The 19405-nt window shown below is 39.8% G+C and overlaps 1 protein-coding gene across 1 annotated transcript in view; it reads left to right on the top strand.

Annotated features, from left to right (window-relative positions):
- Window positions 1-19405, top strand: part of Cep85l (centrosomal protein 85 like) — a 155736-nt gene that overhangs the window by 61943 nt on the left and 74388 nt on the right. The window lies entirely within an intron of this gene.

The raw sequence follows: 19405 nt of genomic DNA, 5'->3' as shown, positions 1-19405 counted from the left end.
GCTAGGCTCCCATTTTGTTTCCCAATGGCAAGAAACTGCCTTGGATATCTTTTGAATTTGCACTAGTGAACCCAGTGATGGCCTTTGCCTGCACACCCTGGGAAGACTAGACGTTCTTTCTGGTTTACATTTAGAAAAATGTAAACCTTACCTTTAGGGATGTCTTGTTTATAATAGTTTTGCAAATGACCATATTTCCTACAATTAAAGCACTGGGCATTTCAAGATCTGACATTTTTGGCAGCTTGGTCACAGTCTCTTTGCAAATGACCATGTTTTCTGAAATTGAAGTACCAGGCATTTTGGTGATACCATAAGTATTCCTTATCCACTTGTCCATAGATGGTGTTTGTGCCTTTAATGATCTGATTTTTTAAAAAAATTCAATATTCACATTTTCAAATTTCAGGGTTTCTGTCCATACCTGCCTTGCATCATCAGGGTCTGGGAAGGGCTTTGTTTACAGCTGAGACTAATCTTTGTGAAAAAGCAATGAAGGCTTCTTCAGAGCCTTGTTTATTGTTTACCTTTGTACAGGAGGTGGACTTCAGTTCTTCTCTGACCTGACCGTCTTCTAGCACAGATTCTTTCCCTCTTTCCTTCTGTGGGAAACTCTTGGGCTCCTCAACTTTGTGCCAGGCTCTTAAAGCTGCTAAATGACATTATTCTATAATATCATCAAACTGAATCAGCTGTCATATACCAGAACACTGCCCCTCACCCAGCAACTGATCTTTTACTATATCCGTTCCTCTTGCTCTATTTTACCTTTTAGTTCTTGGCCAATTCGTGGCTTCTTCCCTTCACCATGTTAACCATTATAATTTTAGACTGGCCTGTAGTATACAGCTGTTAACCAATACCTTGTAGTCTTTGGGACATATTTTATTTTGGGTAGCCCAGGGACTTAGAATTCGTTTCACACAAGATGAGTGCATTTCATATCAAATCATAGCCTCTTTAAAATGTTTTAGATCTATCATTTCTATAGGACACCATTCTGCTCATCATAACCTTCTTCCATACCATTAGCATGTGCTGTATGACTACTGGGAAAGCTGGTGGTGATCTCATAACCCAGGGCTGCCCCTCCTTCAACTCTGGCAGTGAGGTTGGTTCATGATTCACTCTTTCTTTCAAAACGGGCTGGTTTTTTTTTTTTTTTTTTCTTTTTATCAGAGTGCCTTCTTGCCTTTTTAGCTTTTCTGTGACCCAAATGCCCTCCAGCACAGTTTCTTGACCTCTTTCCTCCTGAGGGAAACTCCTGATCTCTTGCTCAGTCTCTAGCACTGAGGCTTTTGTTCTCTTCCCGTCCTGTGCTTCTTGCCTCCCAGGAGCTTCCTTCTGCACCCTCCTCTTCTCCAGTTGCAGCAGTGACCCTGCAGCTCTTTCAGAAAAGACAGCACAATGACCCCTTTTGTTTTCCCACTTCAGCCATTTTTCTTTTGTTTTGTTTTTCCCCTCCTTCCCCCCATTTATACCTGCAGTTTTTCCAACTGTTCAGCATTCTTCAACCTTTTGAAACAGATACATAGAACAAAAAAGAAAAAAAGAAAAAACCAGAAAATCACAGAACAACAGGGGATGTCAAGTGAGAACCTGAAAATTTTTGCCACATCTTGAAAAAAAACCCATTCTTTTATATCATGCCGTTCTCTCTATGGCATTTGAAATCAGATTTCTCATTTTTATCCTTAAGTTTCAAGCCCCATATTTTGAGGTGTCACTTGTCATCTTTTACTATTTTGTGAGTTCTGCTTTTTCCTACCCTTTATCTCCCTCCTAGATAGGAGGAAAAGAAGGATAGTGGAAGGGGGGGGGAGAGAGCGAAAGAGAGAGCACTGAATCTAATGAATCTAATTTCTTTCTTCTTGCTCCTTTTTTGAGCACAACTACTGACAGACTACAGCCAACCCCTCGAATGAAAACAGCCACTAAGTCCGCCTGTCATGGGGCATTTACATACCCTCTGAAAAGTTCCCAGGATTCCAAATGTCACACAGTTGCAAAAACTACCTGCAGCTGGCAAAACTGTGCCTCTGCTAAAACAGGAGGTAAATCATAGTCAGCCTCTGTGGACAGTCCAAAGCCGCTCCAACCTGGGATTAAAATGAAAATACTTTTTTAAATAATATTTTTGTGTTTGAAAAGAAACCAAATCCCAGAATTCTCACTACAGATACCCTCTTTTGCTTTTTCCCGTCTCTTAATTTGGGTTTTACTGCTGTGAACAGACCCCATGACCAAGGCAACTCTTATAAGGACGATTAGTTGGGGCTGGCTCCCAGGCTCAGAGATTCAGTCCGTCATCATCAAGGCAGAGCATGGCAGCGTCCAGGCAGGCATGGTGCAGGCCGAGCTGAGCCTTCATCTGAAGCCAGCTAGCAGAAGCCTGGCAGCTAGGAGGGTCTCAAAGCCCACACCCACAGTGACACACCTACCCCAACAGGACCACACCTTCTCATAGTGCCACACCCAGTGATTGATTATAAATTTACTAGGTAGTTCTAACTTATAATTGAGATAGTTGATTGGATTTTACGATACTTTAAAGAGAATGAACTCAGAAACTTTGTCCTATGCTTTTATTTACGCCGTGGGTGTCAAGTGAACAAAAATTTGCTGATAATAATTTAGCTTTTTTTTTTTTTTTTAATCCAGAGCAGGGACCTAACTCAGGGCTTGTCTGCTTGCTAGGCAAGTGCTCTACCACTGAGCTAAATCCCCAACTCTTAGTTTTTTTAAATATTGAAAGTCAAGGTCTTGCAAATGCACGACAGCTTGTAGTTATCCTTAGAAGTGGCCTATGTGTCCTGTTTAAAGTTCCTATTCATTGGATGCATTCTGTTGTGGAAGGAAAGACTGTACCTGTCTGCCACGAGAATCACACGTGTGGCAGAGATGCACCAGTCTGACGCCTTTTGAAGTTCTCTCATCACTAACCTCTCTTCCTAGTTAAAGAATAAAAGAACCTTAGCTAGAAAGTAAATGCTTAAATTTGGGGACCTGAAAAATTAGATATTTTATGTTTTCTCAGAATTTCATTTTTGAAATATTTTGTTTTTATTTTTACATTTGATTTATTATTCATGGTGCTTATGTTCCTAAGCATTAGAAAACTAAGAGTTGAGGAGAATCTAGCCTGTGTTTTTCAGTGTAGGCTATACTTAATACAGGTCGCCTTACATAGTACTTTTTTTGAATTTGTTGTTGTTTAGGACCTTCTGATCTTGATACTTACCTTCTTCTGTGGACAGACAATTCAATTTGTTGTCATAAAGAATGCTTTCCTCATGAGATGATACGTACATGGGGTGGTTTCTTTAATAGCATCTCAGGGATTTCAGTTACCCCAGCTTTCTAGTTCCTCATAGAAATAGAGGCTATTACAAAGTACCTGGTTTCTGACCCCTGTGTGGCTGCCAAAATACTTGTTGGAACATGTGTTTTCACAGAACCAGAGGGTGGGGGTCTTTCTGTCCATACCCTGATATCAACAGGCGGGCAATGTTTTATAGAAGGTTAATCTCTTAGTTGTATGGGTAGCTACCCTTAACCTTTGATTGCTTCTATTAAGAGAAAGCTTTGATAGACGTAGTTATTTAAATTAATAATTTTGTTATGAAAGCTGAACCACTTATTATTTGATTATTTTTAAATAGAACTGTTTTAAAAAACACTAGATCAACATTACAGGTCTAATAATGGGTTTGAAAATAAATTCATAATCATATTCAAGACTCTAGAACTGGTTTTTGTAATGTTTTAAAATTATTTGCAGTATTTAGTGAAAGAAACGTTCAGCCTTTTCTATATTTACATCTCATTAATTTTGGTGGTTTGAATAAAAATGGCTCTAATAGACTCTAGGAAGTGCACTCGTTAGGAGATGTGGCTTGTTGGACGAAGTGTGTCATACAGGGTTTCAGATGCTTTTGGTGTTTGAATGCTCACTGCAAGGGCCAGTGTCTCTCCCTCATCCTGCTGCTGCTAACTCCAGATGTAGAACTGCTCCTTTTCCAGCACCATAGCTTCCGCTGTGATGGTAACAGAGTCACCTCTGAACCGGAGCCGGCCCCAATTAAAGCTTTCCTTTTATGAGGGTTGCCATGGTCCAATGCACCTGCTCATAGCAATAAGAACTCCAACCAAGATATTGTAAACTTTATTTTAATCAGTTAAGCAATGAGTTGTTCATTTTGTTTTTTATGAACAGGTTTTTTCTTTTATTGGATATTTTCTTTAATTTACATTTTAAATGTTATCCCTTTTCCCAGTTTCCCATCAGAAAATGCACTATCTCCCCTGCTTCTATTAGGGTTCTCCTATCCACCCACCACTCCCTCCCATCACCCTCCCTGACATTCCCCACACTGTGGCATCCAGCCTGACAGGAACAAGGGCTTCTCCATTGATGCCAGACAAGGCTCTCCTCTCTGCTACATATGCAGCTGGAGCCATAGGTCCATTCCTGTGTACTCTTGGGATGGTGGTTTAGACCCTGGGAGTTCTGGAAAGTCTGGCTGGTTGATATTGTTGTTCTTCCTAAGGGGTTGCAGACCCCTTCAACTCCTGTTCTTTCTCTAACTCCTTCATTGGGGACCCCATTCTCACTCAGTTCAATGGTTGGCTGTGAGCATCCACCCCTGAATTTGTCAGGCTCTGGCAGAGCATCTCAGGAGACAGCTACATCAGGCTCCTGTCAGCATGCACTTCTTGGCATCCCCAATAGTATCTGGGTTTGGTGCCTGTATGTGGGATGGATCTCCAGGTGGGGCAGTCTCTGGATGGCCTTTCCTTCAGTCGTTGCTCCACCCTTTGTCTCCATATTTCCTCCTGTGAGTGTTTTTTGTTCTCCCTTCTAAGAAGGACTAAAGCATCAACACTTTGGTCTTCCTTCTTCTTGAGCTTCATATGCATTGTGAATTGTATTTTGGGTATTCTCAGCTTTTGGACTAATATCCACTTATCAGTGAGTGCATACCATGCATGGTTTTTTTGTTTGTTTGTTTGTTTGTTTGTTTTTTGTGATTGGGTTACCTCACTCAGACGATATTTTCTGGTTCCATCCATTTATCTAAGAATTTCATAAAGTCATTGTTTTTAATAGCTGAGTAGTACTCCATTTTGTAAATTTATTTTATTTTCTGTATCCATTCCTCTGTTCAAGGACATCTGGGTTCTTTCAAGCTTCTGGCTATTATAAATGAGGCTGCTATGAACATAGTGGAGCATGTGTTCTTGTTTATATGTTGGGGCATCTTTTGGATATATGCCCAAGAGTGGTATAGCTGGGTCCTTAGGTAGTTCTATGTCCAATTTTCTGAGGAACCTCCAGACTGATTTCCAGAATAGTTGTACCAGTCTGCAACCCCACCAACAATGGTGGAGTGTTCCTCTTCCTCCACATTTTCACCAGGATCTGTTGTCACCTGAGTTTTTGATCTTAGCCATTCTGACTGGTGTGAGGTGGAATCTCAGGGTTCTTTTGATTTGCAATTCCCTGATGACTAAGGAGGTTAAACATTTGTTTAGGTGCTTCTCAGCCATTCGATATTCCTCAGCTGATAATTCTGTTTAGCTCTGTACTCCATTTTTAATAGGTATATTTGATTCTATGGAGTCTAACTTCTAGAGTTCTTTGTATGTATTGGATATTAGCCCTCTATCAGATGTAGGATTGGTAAAGATCTTTTCCCAATCTATTGGTTGCCATTTTGACCTAATGACAGGGTCCTTTGCTTACGGAAGCTTTGCAGATCCCCATTTGTCGATTCTTGATCTTAGAGCATAAGCCATTGGCGTTCTGTTCAGGAAATTTTATCCCCCTCTTCCCCCACCCCCTCCCAGTGCCCATGTTTTTGAGGCTCTTCCTCACTTTCTCTGTTAGTTTCAGTGTATCTAGTTTTATGTGGGGGTCCTTGATCTACTTAATCCACAAGGCTATAAGAATGGATCGATTTGCATTCTTCTACATACTGACCTCCAGTCGAACCTGCACTATTTATTGAAAATTCTGTCTTTTTTCCATTGGATGGTTTTATCTCCTTTGTCAAAGATCAAGTGGCCATAGTATGGGGTTCATTTCTTTCTTCAATTCTATTCCATTGATCTACCTGCCTGTCTCTGTACCAATACCATACAGTTTTTTAATCACTATTTCTCTGTAATACAGCTTGAGGTCAGGGATGGTGATTCCCCAGGTTCTTCTATTGTTGAATAGTTTTCACTATCCTGGGTTTTTTGTTGTTGTTGTTGTTTTGTTTTTGTTTTATTCAAAATGAATTTGAAAAATTGCTCCTTCTAACTCTGTGAAGAAGAATTGAGTTGGAATTTTGATGGGGTTGCATTGAACCTTTAGATTGCTTTCGGCAGGATGACCAGTTTACTATATTAATCTAATGAATCCCATGAATATGGGAGGTTTTCCATCTTCTGAGGTCTTCAGTTTCTTTCTCAGAGACTTGAAGTTCTTTGTCATACAGATCTTTCACTTGCTTGGTTAGTCACCTACATATTTTGTATTATTTGTGACTATTGTGAAGGGTATTGTTTCCTAATTTCTTTCTCAGCCTGTTTATTCTTTGAGTAGCCTTATTGATTTGTTTTGATTCAATTCTCTATCCAGCCACTTTGCTGAAGTTGTTTATCTGTTGTAGGAATTTTTGGGGTCCTTAAGTATACTGCCATATCATCTACAAATAGTGATAATTTGACCTCTTCCTTTCAATTTGTATACCTTTGATCTCCTTTTGCTGTCTAATTGCTCTGGCTAGAACTTTGAGTACTATATTGAATAGGTAGGGAGAGAGAAGGCAGCCTTGTCTAGTCCCTGATTTTAGTGGGATTGCTTTAAGTTTCTCTCTGTTTAGTTTGATGTTGGCTACTGGTTTGCTGTATATTGCTTTTTCTATATTTAGGTATGGCCTTGAATTCCTGATCTTTCAAGGACTTTTATCATGAAGGGGTGTTGAATTTTGTCAAATGCTTTCTCAGTATCTAATGAAATGTGGTTTTTTTCTTTTAGTTTGTTTATATGGTGGATTATGTTGATGGTTTTATGTATATTGAACCATCCCTGCATCCCTGGGATAAAGCCTACTTGATCATGATGGCTGATCATTTTGATGTGTTCTTGGATTCCGTTTGCGAGAATTTTATTAAGTATTTTTGCATGGATACTCATAAGGGAAATTGGTCTGAAGTTCTCTTTGTTTGTTGGGTCTTTGTGTGGTTTACGTTTAAGTGTAATTGTGGCTTCATAGAAGGAATTGGGTAGTGTTCCTTCTGTTTCTATTTCATGGAATAGTTTGGAGAGTAGTGATATTAGGTCTTCTATGAAGGTCTTACTGACTTTTGCACTAAACCCATTTTGTCCTAGGCTGGGTTGGGAGATTTTTAATGACTGCTTCTATTTCTTTAGGGGTTTTGGGACCGTTTAGATGGTTTATCTGATCCTGATTTAACTTGGTACCTGGTATCTGTCTAGAAAATTGTCCATTTCTCCAGATTTTCAGTTTTGTTGAGATATAGGCTTTTGTAGTAGGATCTGATGGGCTTTTTGAATTTCCTCAGTTTCATTGTTATGTCTCCCTTTTCATTTCTGATTTTGTTTATTTGAATACTGTCTGTGTGTCCTCTGGTCAGTCAGGGTTTGTCCATCTTGTTGATTTTCTCAAAGAACCAGCTCTGGGTTTTGTTGATTCTTGATTCTTTTTGTTTCTACTTGATTGATTTCATCCCTGAGTTTGATTATTTCCTGATATCCACTCCTCTCGGGTGTATTTGCTTCTTTTTGTTCTAGAGCTTTCAGGTGTGCTGTTGAGGTGCTAGTGTATGCTCTCTCCAGTTCCTCTTTGCAGGCACTCAGAGCTCTGACTTTTCCTTTTAGCACAGCTTTCATTGTGTCCCATAACTTTTGGTATGTTGTGCATTCATTTTCATTAAATTCTAAAAGTCTTTTAATTGCTTTTTTATTTCTACCTTTGACCAAGTTATTGAGTAGGGCGTTGTTCAACTTCCATGTGTATGTGGGCTTTCTGTTGTTTTGTTGTTATTGAAGACCAGTCTTAGTCCCTGGTGATCTGATAGGATGCTGGGATTACTTCTAAATCTTCTTGTATCTATTGAGGCCTTTTTTTGGAGAAGGTACCATGAGGTGCTGAGAAGAAGGTATATTCTTTTTTGTTTTAGGATGAATGTTCTATAGATATCTGTTAAATCCATTTGGTTCATAACTTATTTTAGTGTCACTGTGTATCTGTTTCCATGGTCTGTGCATTGCTGAGAATGGGATGTCTCCCACTAATATTGTGTGAGGTGCAATGTGTGCTTTGAGCTTCCTTCTATGAATGTGGATGCCTTTGCATTTGGAGAATAGATGTTCAGAATTGAGAGATCATCTTGGTGGGATTTTTCCTTTGACGAGTATGAAGTGTCCTTCCTTATTCTCTTTGATAACTTTTGGTTGAAAGTCTATTTTATTTGATATTAGAATGGCTAGTCCAGCTTGTTTCTTGGGACCATTTGCTTGGAAATTTTTTTCCCACCCTTTTACTCTGAGAAAGTGTCTGTTTTTATCACTGAGGTGTGTTTCCTGTATGCAGCAAAATTCTGGGTCCTCTTTATGTATCCAGTCTGTAACTCTATGTCTTTTTATTCAGGAATTGAGTTCATTGATGTTAAGAGGTATTAAGGAATAATGATGTTTGTTTCCTGTTATTTTTGTTGTTAGAGGTGGAATTATGTTTGTGTGGCTTTCTTCTTTTGGGTTTGTTGCAAGAAGATTACTTTCTTGCTTTTTCTAGGGTGTAGTTTCCCTCCTTGTGTTGGAGTTTTCAACCTATTATCTTTTGTAGGTCTGGATTTGTGGAAAGATATTGTGTAAATTTGGTTTTGGCATGGATATCTTGGTTTCTCTATCTATGTTAATTGAGAGTTTCACTGGATATTGTAGCCTGGGCTGGCATTTGTGCTCTCTTAGGGTCTCTATGACATCTGCCCAGTATCTTCTGGCTTTCATAGTCTTGTTGAGAAGTCTGGTGTAATTCTGTTAGGTCTGCCTTTATATGTTACTTGATCTTTTCCCCTTACTGCTTTTAATATTCTTTCTTTGTTTTGTGTATTTGGTGTTTTGACTATTATGTGATGGGAGGAATTTCTTTTCTGGTTCAATCTACTTGGAGTTCTGTAGGTTTCTTGTATGTTTATGAGCATCTCTTTCTTTACCTTATGGAATTTTTCTTCTATAATTTTGTTGAAGATATTTACTGGCCCTTTAATTTAGGAATCTTTGCTGTCTTTTATACCTATTATCCTTAGGTTTGGTCTTCTCATTGTGTCCTGGATTTATTGGATGTTTTGTGTTTGGAACTTTTTGCGTTATGCATTTTTTTGACTGTTGTGTCAGTGTTTTCTGTGGTATCTTCTACCCTGAGCTCCTCTCTTCCATCTCTTGAATTCTGTTGGTGATGCTTCCGTCTATGACTCCTGATGCTTTTCCTAGGTTTTCTACCTCCAGTCTTGTCTCCTTTTGTGATTTATTGTTTCTGTTTCCATTTTTAGATCCTGGATGGTTTGGTTCAATTCTTTCACCTGTTTGGTTGTATATTTTCCTTAATTATTTAAGCGGGATTTTTGTGTTTCTCTTTAAGGTCTTCTATTCATTTACCTGTGTTCTTCTGTATTTCTTTTTTAAGAGAAATTATGTCCTTTTTTAAAGTCCTTACCCATCATCATGAGATGTGATTTTTAAATCAGAATCTTGCTTTTTCTGGTCGTTAGGTATGCAGGACTTGATGTGTAGGGGAACTGGGTTCTGATGATGCCAAGTGGCCTTGGTTTCTGTTGCTTAGGTTTCTTGTCCTTGCTCTTGCCATCTGGCTATCTCTGCTGTTAGTTGGTCTCAATTGTCTCTGACCTCTTGTAATCCTGTGTGTGTCAGCAGTCCTGGGATAATGTCCCAGACTGCTTTTTGTTCCTGTGTCCTGGATGGCTTAAGATTCCTCTAAGCAGAGAAGTGGTCTTACCTATATGTGTTCTCAGGTGTGTCAACACTCCCCAGGAGTCCAGCTCTCTCTCCTGGCAGGATCTGGGCACAGAGAACTGTGTGGCAAAGGGTCAGCTCTGGGTGAGAGTCAGGGTTTTTATGCAGCTCACTCTGCCTCCATTTTCTAAGAAGATTACAAGTGTAATCACCCACCCTTCCCCAACATTTATGTTTTATTTTTAATTGGGAATAATGTATACATTTATCAGCCATAGAAAGATTTAATCATGGATTAATATTCTTCACTTTTTGTGATGCTGCTGTCAAAAAATTCATCCTCTAGCATATTTTTGATGTATATAATAATATTATTAGCTTGTTACCATGAATTATAAAATTTCACTAGAGCTACTTTGGTTGAAGTGAAGACTAGCTTCAAAACCATAGGTAATCTTAGGAAGGACGGGAGGGGTGGAGTCAGCAATTGGAGTTGGTGCTGATAGCAACAACAATTTATAAGGGTCAACAATAGCAGTGCTATTGTGAGCAAGCTTTAAATTTTCTGGGACAGTACTCTCTGTGATTGGTGGGAAACTCTGAACTCTTTTAACTCTTAGGGGGCTGGAAAGAAAGAAAAAGAGACCCCCCCAACACACACACACACACACACACACACACACACACACACACACACATAAATAAAGCAAATGGGGCTTCAACAAGTGTTCCAATAGCAAGCTCAACAATTTCACGCCACACACACACACACACACACACACACACACACACACACACACACACACACACACACACACAGAGTTGGTGGATGGAGAGAGACCCAAAACCCACACATTTATTTTTTTTTCTCTTTTGTCTTTTTTAATATCTTCGAGGACAAACTCTCTAAGAATAAAGCAAGTAAGATATTGCAGAAAAAGGAGTTACAGCAGGATTGTTGATTATAAATTCATAGCAGTTGTTTTACCTATTTTGCAAGCTCATTATAAGTTCAGAGCAGTAGTTTAAAAAAAAAAAACAGGATTACATACGCCTAGTTCATGGCCTTACTTTATCATTGTGCACACCTGTGGCCTTATCCTTAGTGCTGACCTAGAATGAATGTTTTCTTTGTTCATTAATTTGATCTAAGCTGATTTTTCTTCCTAGTGCAGTTTACATGCTTGTAGTGAATGAAAATTCATTGTGTTCCTTTTAATGCAGCCTTTACTTACTAGTCTAAGAGCAGGGGACACATTCTATTCTTGAAATTATCTTTATTACATCTTTCTGGCAAAACAACTAAAACCATCTTCTTAAACTTTCTATCAGTTATTCCAAGTTCCTAAAATAATTTGAATCAAATCAGGAATTCTATAAAATCATTAATTCATCTAAGTATTTTTTTATGAAGGTTTATCTTCATGTTGATCTGCAGGAAATTTGCTAATAGCCAGGATTGCTAATAGCAGTAAGGATTTTTTTTTTTTGTCCAGTCATACCATGTTAGAAAAATGAGGAATACATGAGAAGGCAAAACAGCAGCAAGAAGCAGTCCCGGGACTGCTCCTGGGGCAGTGCCTGTCTGTGGTTCACCCATCACAGTCATGCAAAATGGTATGCCATCTGCAGGAAGCCCATCTGCCCACTTCAGGGTCTTACAGCGACTGTCCCAGTTTACCTGAGACTTCGCACCTTTGTCCGCCTTCTTCCCTCTCATATTTAGAATGCCACATCTACCAGTTACTCGTTACCTTAGAAACTGACCTAAATCTATATCGCAGAAGGCCAGTTAGCTTACGGGTAACTAAGTCACTTTCCGACTAGCTAATGTTTTTAATGTGAACTAGTTGATGCTGCATGACTTAACTAAGTGAAGAGCCATCTCCAAGGACTGCTTTAATTCCCGTTCTGGAACTGATCTTGTTTTAGTTTTACTTTTTTCTGACCTAGAATTTGACCTTCAGTCACAGTTCATGTCTGAATTGAACTTTTGATCTCATTGTGATTGGAGGAACACAGTGTCTTAAAGACCCCTCCCCTTTGCCTGTTTTTTTTTTTTTTTTTTTATGGTTTAAAAGTTGTGTGTGTGTGTGTGTGTGTGTGTGTGTGTGTGTGTAAGTATATGTATGTGAGTGCAGGTATCTGAGGCGAACCGAGGCATGGGATTCTTTGAAGCTGGAGTTAGAGCAAACTATGAGCCACCGGACATGGGTGCTGGGAAATAAACTTGGATCTTCTGCAAGAATAGCAAGTGCTTTAACTCCTAATCCTAATATTTAAAAAAATATACTTTACATTAATTCTTTGAGAATTTTACATGTAGTTTGATCATATTCATGCCTTGTTTCCTTAATTCCTCCCACATCTAGTCCCTAACTCTTTTTTTTTTACCTACAGACAGATCTCTCTCTCTCTCTCTCTCTCTCTCTCTCTCTCTCCTTTCTCTCAACTGGTCCTTGGTTCTCATTTTTCCTTTTAAAAAGTAGTCCACTGAATGCTGTTTGTGCTGCTGGATGGGTGTGGGGCTCTCTACTGCCGCAGGATTGACCGGCCAATGTCCACGCCCTTAAGGAAAACTTACTTTCCCTCCTCTATATAATGAATGTTTTTCTATATGGTTTAATGCTCTGTTGTGTGTGAGAGACTTTTTATGTCTTTTGATCTATTGGAGACTATTTCCCATAATTCTTAGGACTTCTCATCACTGGCTCTTTAACTCTCTTAAACTATGTTTTAAAAGCAAATATTTACTGGTTTTTAAATAGATATGTAAATCATATTGGGTTAAGGGCTAGTTGAAAATATCTTGAATTTTAAAATAAACAGAACTTCCTAACAAAGTTCTTATTTTAATCCTTCTAAAGGGAAGGAATTTTTGTAGGTATAATTGTGAGTCTTCCAGAATTCTAATTTTATTCAGTGAACATTTATTGGATACCCAGTGCTTACAATGACTTCATTTGTTGACACTTTGCCTGAGTGCACAGGGCTTAGGCTAGTTGGGGACACTTAGATAAAAAGGTTGCCATTCATTTTCCAGTTTGGTGAGGCAGAAGAACGTCATATGTGTGACGTTCTTTAGAAAACGGTGTGCTGGAATTTAAACCTCATTTTGGGAATGAGGAGAGTCATTTAATCTAAAGGAAGAACGAGGAAGAAAGAGCAATTAGGTCTTTTAAAGACTTCAAGGGAAGCAGTTGGAGTTGCAGAATAGACTCATCTGTGTGCAGGAGAGAGGTGGGTAAGTGTGCATTGCATTCTGGTTTGTGCAGGACTAGATGGTGGGGGAGGGTGGAGCTGCAGACTTAGAGAATGAGATCTCTAGTTGGTGAGGAACCGGGCTCTCAGAGCCATAGGCTGTCAGCAGGAGACAAGCACACTTGATTCCAGCTGTCCATAGAAGAGCAGCAGCTGGTTTGGCAGTTCCTCTCCGAGGAGCGGAGATACCTGGGGCTCATAGGTATCCAGTGGAAAGTGTGATTTGTAGTGGGTGGATACGGTGTACTGTGGTTACTATTCAGAAATGCCATGAAGAGTTTCAGGTTGCTTGGCTGTATGGACTGTTCCAGAGGCTGGTTCTTGGGGCTGTGCCATACATTGATTTTTCTTGATGAGAAAGGTTAAGGGAGTTGAAGGCCACTGCCTGAACCTCATGACAGTGGACTTTGTTTAGCAATTCAGAGCTGTTAGAAACGTACAATATTTATACTTAAGTGGTATAGTTCCAATGTATTTTGATATTTTCCCCCATTTTGTTCTATTTTGTTGAAAAATATTAGTGTCTGAGTTGATTTTAAGACCCATTAATAGGAAGCAGCTTGTACTTTGAAAAATCCTGTGAGGTGGAGGCCGAAGGATTCAGAATTCAAAGAGCTCAAGACTGTCCTCAGCCGCATAGTGAGTTCCAGCCAGCCTGGGCTAATGGGGCGACCCCGAGACTGTAATTTATGTTTATAGTTTATGCTGCACACGCAGCTTTCAATGTTACCTTGTCTATTGCTTCATCGTGTGCTGTGCTTGTCCTCTGGTGCTTAGTGTTGTTATCCTAAGTGCAGTTACAAGTGCACACATCACGGAACCACTCGGTGTCAGTGCATTTATTTGTGCTCAAACTTCAGAAAAAAAAACAGTAGGTGACTCTGTGTCTGCTGCCCCCCCCCCTTTTTCTGTATTTACTGTGTGAGAAATACAGACTTGCTTTTTTATTTATTTATTTTTTGGTCTTATCCTCAGGCATTTCCAAAAATGAAACATAAGCTGTTCTATTCCAGTGTGTAGGGTCACTAGATTTTATATCCTCAAAACAGAGCTCTGTCTTGTAATAGAGGAGTCAGCAAGGCCCATTGATCCTCTTGTGTTCCAGTACTGGACTCGCAGGTATGGGCTGTCACTGCCTTTCGTGTGGTGGCTAGAGCTGGCTGGTTCAGGTCCTCTCATGCTATGCAGCGAGGACTTTACTGACTGTATCAGTCAGGGTTCTCTAGAGTCACAGAACTTAGTGAATGTCTCTATTAAGGGAATTTGTTGGAATGACTTACAGTCTGCAGTCCAACTAACACAGCAATGGGCAGCTGTTTCCCATTCCAAGTCCAAGAATCTAGTAATTTCTCAGTCTCAAGAGGCTAGGTGTTTCAGCTGTCTTCCGTATAAGCCGGAATTCCGAAGAAGTAGGTTCTGACAGATGTGCTGGTAAGTGCAAGCAAGTGAAGAGGAGAGGGCCTTCCTCCTGCCTTTGTCCTTACGTAGACCTCCACCAGGAAGTGTGGCCCAGACTAAAGGCGTGTACCACCTCTCCTGGATTTGGAACTTACTCTGTTCCAGGCTGTCCTTAAACTCAGATCTGCTTGCCTCTGTCTCTTTAAGTCTGAAATATAGTTCCCACCATTAACTTTTAATATTCTCTGAGTTCTTAGGAAGGAAAGTGTCTGGAGGGGTTTCAGTGGTTTTCAGGGGGTTCAGGGGTTGAAGATGGTGAATTAGAAGGTTCTGGCAAATTAAGCCAATTCCAGATACTCAAAAGATTCACCCTTACGCTTCTCCTCTAGAATGCTCCAGGTACCAACTTCTGTCTTAGTTAGGGTTTCCATTGCTGTGAAAAGATACCCTGACCAAAGCAACTGTTCTAAAGGACAACATTTAATTAGGGCTGGCTTACAGGTTAGAGGTTCAGTCCATTCTTATCATGATGGGAAGCACTACATCATCCAGGCAGGTATACAGTGTTGGAGGAGCTGAGAGTTCTACATCTTGTTCCAAAGGCAAACAAGACTGGCTTCCAGACACCTAGAAGGAAGACCTCTCAAAGCCCACCCCCCCTCAACAACACACTTCCTCCAACAAGGCCGAACTTCCTAATAGTGCCACTCCCTGGGCCGAGCATATTCAAACCAGCACACCGACTGAGCCATCTCCACAGACATTAACTTTATCCAGTTTTGTTTTGTATGTATTTTGTGTGTATTCATGTACAAGTTTGTATTTTTGACACCCTCATACATATCTAAAATGTATCTGAGCAATTCCACCTCCAATCTCTCCCTCCCACTTGTATATCCAACACTCCTCTAACATGTCCCTTGCCCACCTTCTTGTCTTCTTTTTTTAAATTCATAACCCATTGGATCCTTAGTGCTACTTGCCCACACATGGGCAACCTCCCCACATCCCAAAGAACTATGTTTTCTCATTCGTTAGCAGCCGTCAACTGCTGATGGCCAGCACTCAGCTCTCAGCCAGGGGGGACCTTCTAGAGTTGGGGATTGACTTGGTTTTCTGCAGCTAATATAGCTGCAGTGATTCGTGAGTGCAGCGACAGTGCTGTGTGTGGAAGCCAAAACCCTTGAATTTCAGTAATTTGATTACCTTTGAATATATCCATTTATTTCAGAAGAGGCTAGTTAGTAAGCTTCTATTCCCATTCCGTGAAAGAATATCCTAAGACTTTAGCACTTAAATGACGAAGTTATTGGTCTTATGGTAAACATTTTTTTTAAGGAAATAAGGCATTTTTCAAATTAACTAAATTTAATTGTAATTTAAAATAAAATAAAAGCATGGCAGTCAGATAGTCCCCAGCTATCGACAGCGAGAGGAAATGCCCTGTAGTGTTTGCATGGGGTTTGCTCTGGTGCTTTTTCTTTTTCTTCATCCTGTTCTGAAACCAGACTGAAGTCTTACTGCCCAGAGGAACACAGGCACCGGTGACCATGGTGTGATGTGGGTTGTAAGTTCTAGATGACTTAAAATCTGAGGTTGCAAATTTCCTCTGAGTTAAAGTCATCCTACTTAAACTGACAGTGCACACATTTTAGATCCGTATTAACACTACTGGCTTTTGCACTTATTTCCCTATTTACTGTGTGTGCATTTGTATGTATGTGAGTTCGCCCAACCCAGCTCAGATGTGGAAGTCAAATGACGGCTTGTGAGAGTTGCTTTTCCACCATAGGTTCTGGGGGTCTAACTCAGGCAGTCAGGTGTGCTGCAAGCACTTTTCCTTGCTAAGCTGTTTGGTCAATAGGCAAAATTTTGTTCTGTTCACCTCTTATTTCATTGAAAATATTTGTTAATAACTGTCTTTTGTCCAGAGAATCACTCTTTTGGGGGTAGGGGGTTAAGAGTGTGGGGGGGGGCGAGGGGGAGTTTCCCTGTGTAGCCCAGGCTGGACTAGACCTTGCAAACCTTTCTTCTGATACTCCTGCACACATTAACACTATCTTTAGGAGTATATGGGAGTGTATTTTATTCTTTGTTTCAGTATCTTGGCTAGGCTGTCTTTTGAATTTCACATTAATATCAGTGGGCTTGAATTTTTTTATCATTTTTTCATCCATCTGTGTATTTCTTGGGTTTTCATTTTTCTTTGTCTAATTTTTATTTTTTTGAGGTGGCATTGAAATATATTTACACTGCTTTTAATGCTTTTCGGTGACAGTTGATGACTTCACTCATTTCATAGTGGTCCATTTTTATGTTCTTGAGTACAAGTCTGAAGTGCATCTTATAAGGTTGCAGGCTACTGAAGGAGATGACGAAGCTAAGTATCTGAGCAACTAATTAAGGAGAGGCCATGATCTACACAGAAGGTCCCTACTATGTGATAGCTGGACCTGATGCAAGAATGCTGGATACGTAGTAGGGGCTGCCTTCAAAGTTTATCTTTCCTGGTACTAGTGGAGTACTACTTGTAGTTGAAGCTCAGTCAGCTGACTATGCAGAAGGAAGATGATACTCTACAGTGTGCGGTGCCACTGAGCATGGGTGTTTGGAAGAGTACTTGTGATATTTTAAATTTATGAAAAGCTTATCAGAATATAATGCATTTTAAGTCAGGGAACACTTGTATTCTTTTGTTATTCCAAGATACAAGTCAGAGTTTCAAGAAGTGAAGGTACAATGTTTTAGACTTACTATTATTTTTATCTTTTTTTATAGATTTTTAATATTTTTAGTATATGCTAGATCCCAGGTATTGAGGTATTTGCTCTGCTAAACAGGTGATGTTGAAGTGCAGTGAGGGAAAGTGTAGATTCTGGTCATTGTTCTCTTAGAGATTCCCTAGTTCTATTGATCCAATAGGAGATGATGATTCTAGGAGCTGGCTTAGATGTACTGACAAAGACCTCAGATCTGGCGAGCTGGCGAGCAGGAGACTAAACGTGCTGAGAGTATTGTTCTGCTGTTGGCTCCACACCCAAGAAGAACTTCTGCTCCAATTCAAATCTAAACTCAGGGAAAGCCAGTGTTTTAGTTCAGGGGTCAAAAGGCATGTAAAAAAGTTCCCCAATTAAACTTTTTGTCTATTCAAGCATTTAGCTGATTGGATAAAGTTTGCCCACATTGAAGACAGCAGAGTCATTCACCATGTCTATTAATGTCAATGTTACCTACCCCAAACCAAGAATATTCTTACAGAAATGACTGTCCAGAGAGATGGCTCAGCAGGTAAAGGCACTTGCACCTAAGCCTGAAAACTTTAGTGTGATTCCCCAGAACCCACATGGTGTAAGAAAAAACAATGTCTGCTCCTTGTCTCCTGACCTCCACATAAACACTGTGGTAGGTAGTACATGCCCTTGCACACTTGGACTCATAATCTTTCTCTCTTTCTCTAAAAACATGTTATCAAATTTGTTTTAGAAAGTGTTTGTCCAAATATGTAAGCACCCTATGGTCCAGTGACACAGTCAAGTTCACATACAAAATTAACCATGACTCACATCTGATCTTGTCCAAGATTTATGTACCATATAGTTAAACTGTGAGACTGTGGAAAAGACATTTACACAACTGGTCTTTCCAGTCCTCACAAAACAAAACAAACAAACAAACAAACAAAATCAAACCAAACTTCCCCTTAGTAAAGCCTTTAGGGATTACTGTATCCTAACCACTTTGACTTGTTCTTACCTGCTCTGGGATGGGCAATCCTTTCTTCCAAACAGGAATGAATGAACAGGATGAATCACTTACGATGAATCAGTCGAACTTTGAGACTGTCTGACTGTAATAGCTAGAATTTTAGCAGAAGCTAATTGTTTTCTGTATTAACTCTGAGTTGTTTATGTCTGTTTGGTTGGATTTGATAGAGGGTAAATACATAGAAATGTATCAGTATGGAGAGTGTGAAATCAAGCGTGGAGCTCTGCAGCTTGGGAGTGACTGTTCTAACTGTACAGACATTCACTGAGATGGATAGACTTTGGCTTGGGCTAATTTTGTGCATTTTTAATTGTTTTTTTTACTTGGAATTTTTAAATGAAGTTTTAGTAAATCATTTAGCAAATGATAAAGAAACAAAAAATTCTTTTGAAAATAAAATGATATTTGAAGTGGCTAGGTTAGAGTAGGTTTGTCTTTTATGATGAATGCATTCAGTTTCTGTTGGTCATGGAATAGGATTCATGTAGACCCTCTGTAAATTCAGTGTTTCTGGTTTCTTTTTCCTTTTGTCTGTTTTTGAGACCCTGTTTTAGTAGTCTAGTGGAGCTCTCTGGCCTTGTGTAGTTGAAGCTGCCCCAGAGCTCTCTGTCTCTCTGTGTGCGTTTCCCGAGTGCAAGGATTATAGCTGGGACTATGGTTGTGCACTAGCACATAAGGCCAAATTGGGTTTGCTGATTTTGGTTTTTTATTTTTTTGAGACGGGGTCTCACTAGGTATTTCTGGTTGTCCTGGAGCTTGCTATGTAGACTAAGCTGTCTTCAAACTCAGCTGTGAGATCTGCCTGTCTCTGCCTCTGAGTCCTGGGGTTCAAGGCATGTGCTACCATTCCCAGCCCCAGATTATGGTTTAAGTCAGACATAGTCCATCTTTAGCAGTTCAGGAACTAGAAGCAGAGAGAAGCTCGGCAGTTAGAATAACGGAGTTTGTTAGTTTGGTTGTTGAACTTTTTCAGACAGATGTCGCCCGTGTCTTAGT

The sequence above is a fragment of the Rattus rattus genome, chromosome 18, assembly GCF_011064425.1.
Source record: "Rattus rattus isolate New Zealand chromosome 18, Rrattus_CSIRO_v1, whole genome shotgun sequence".
NCBI lineage: Eukaryota > Metazoa > Chordata > Mammalia > Rodentia > Muridae > Rattus > Rattus rattus.
The sequence above is the reverse complement of the archived record's forward strand: the minus strand, read 5'-3'. Positions and strand labels throughout refer to the sequence as shown.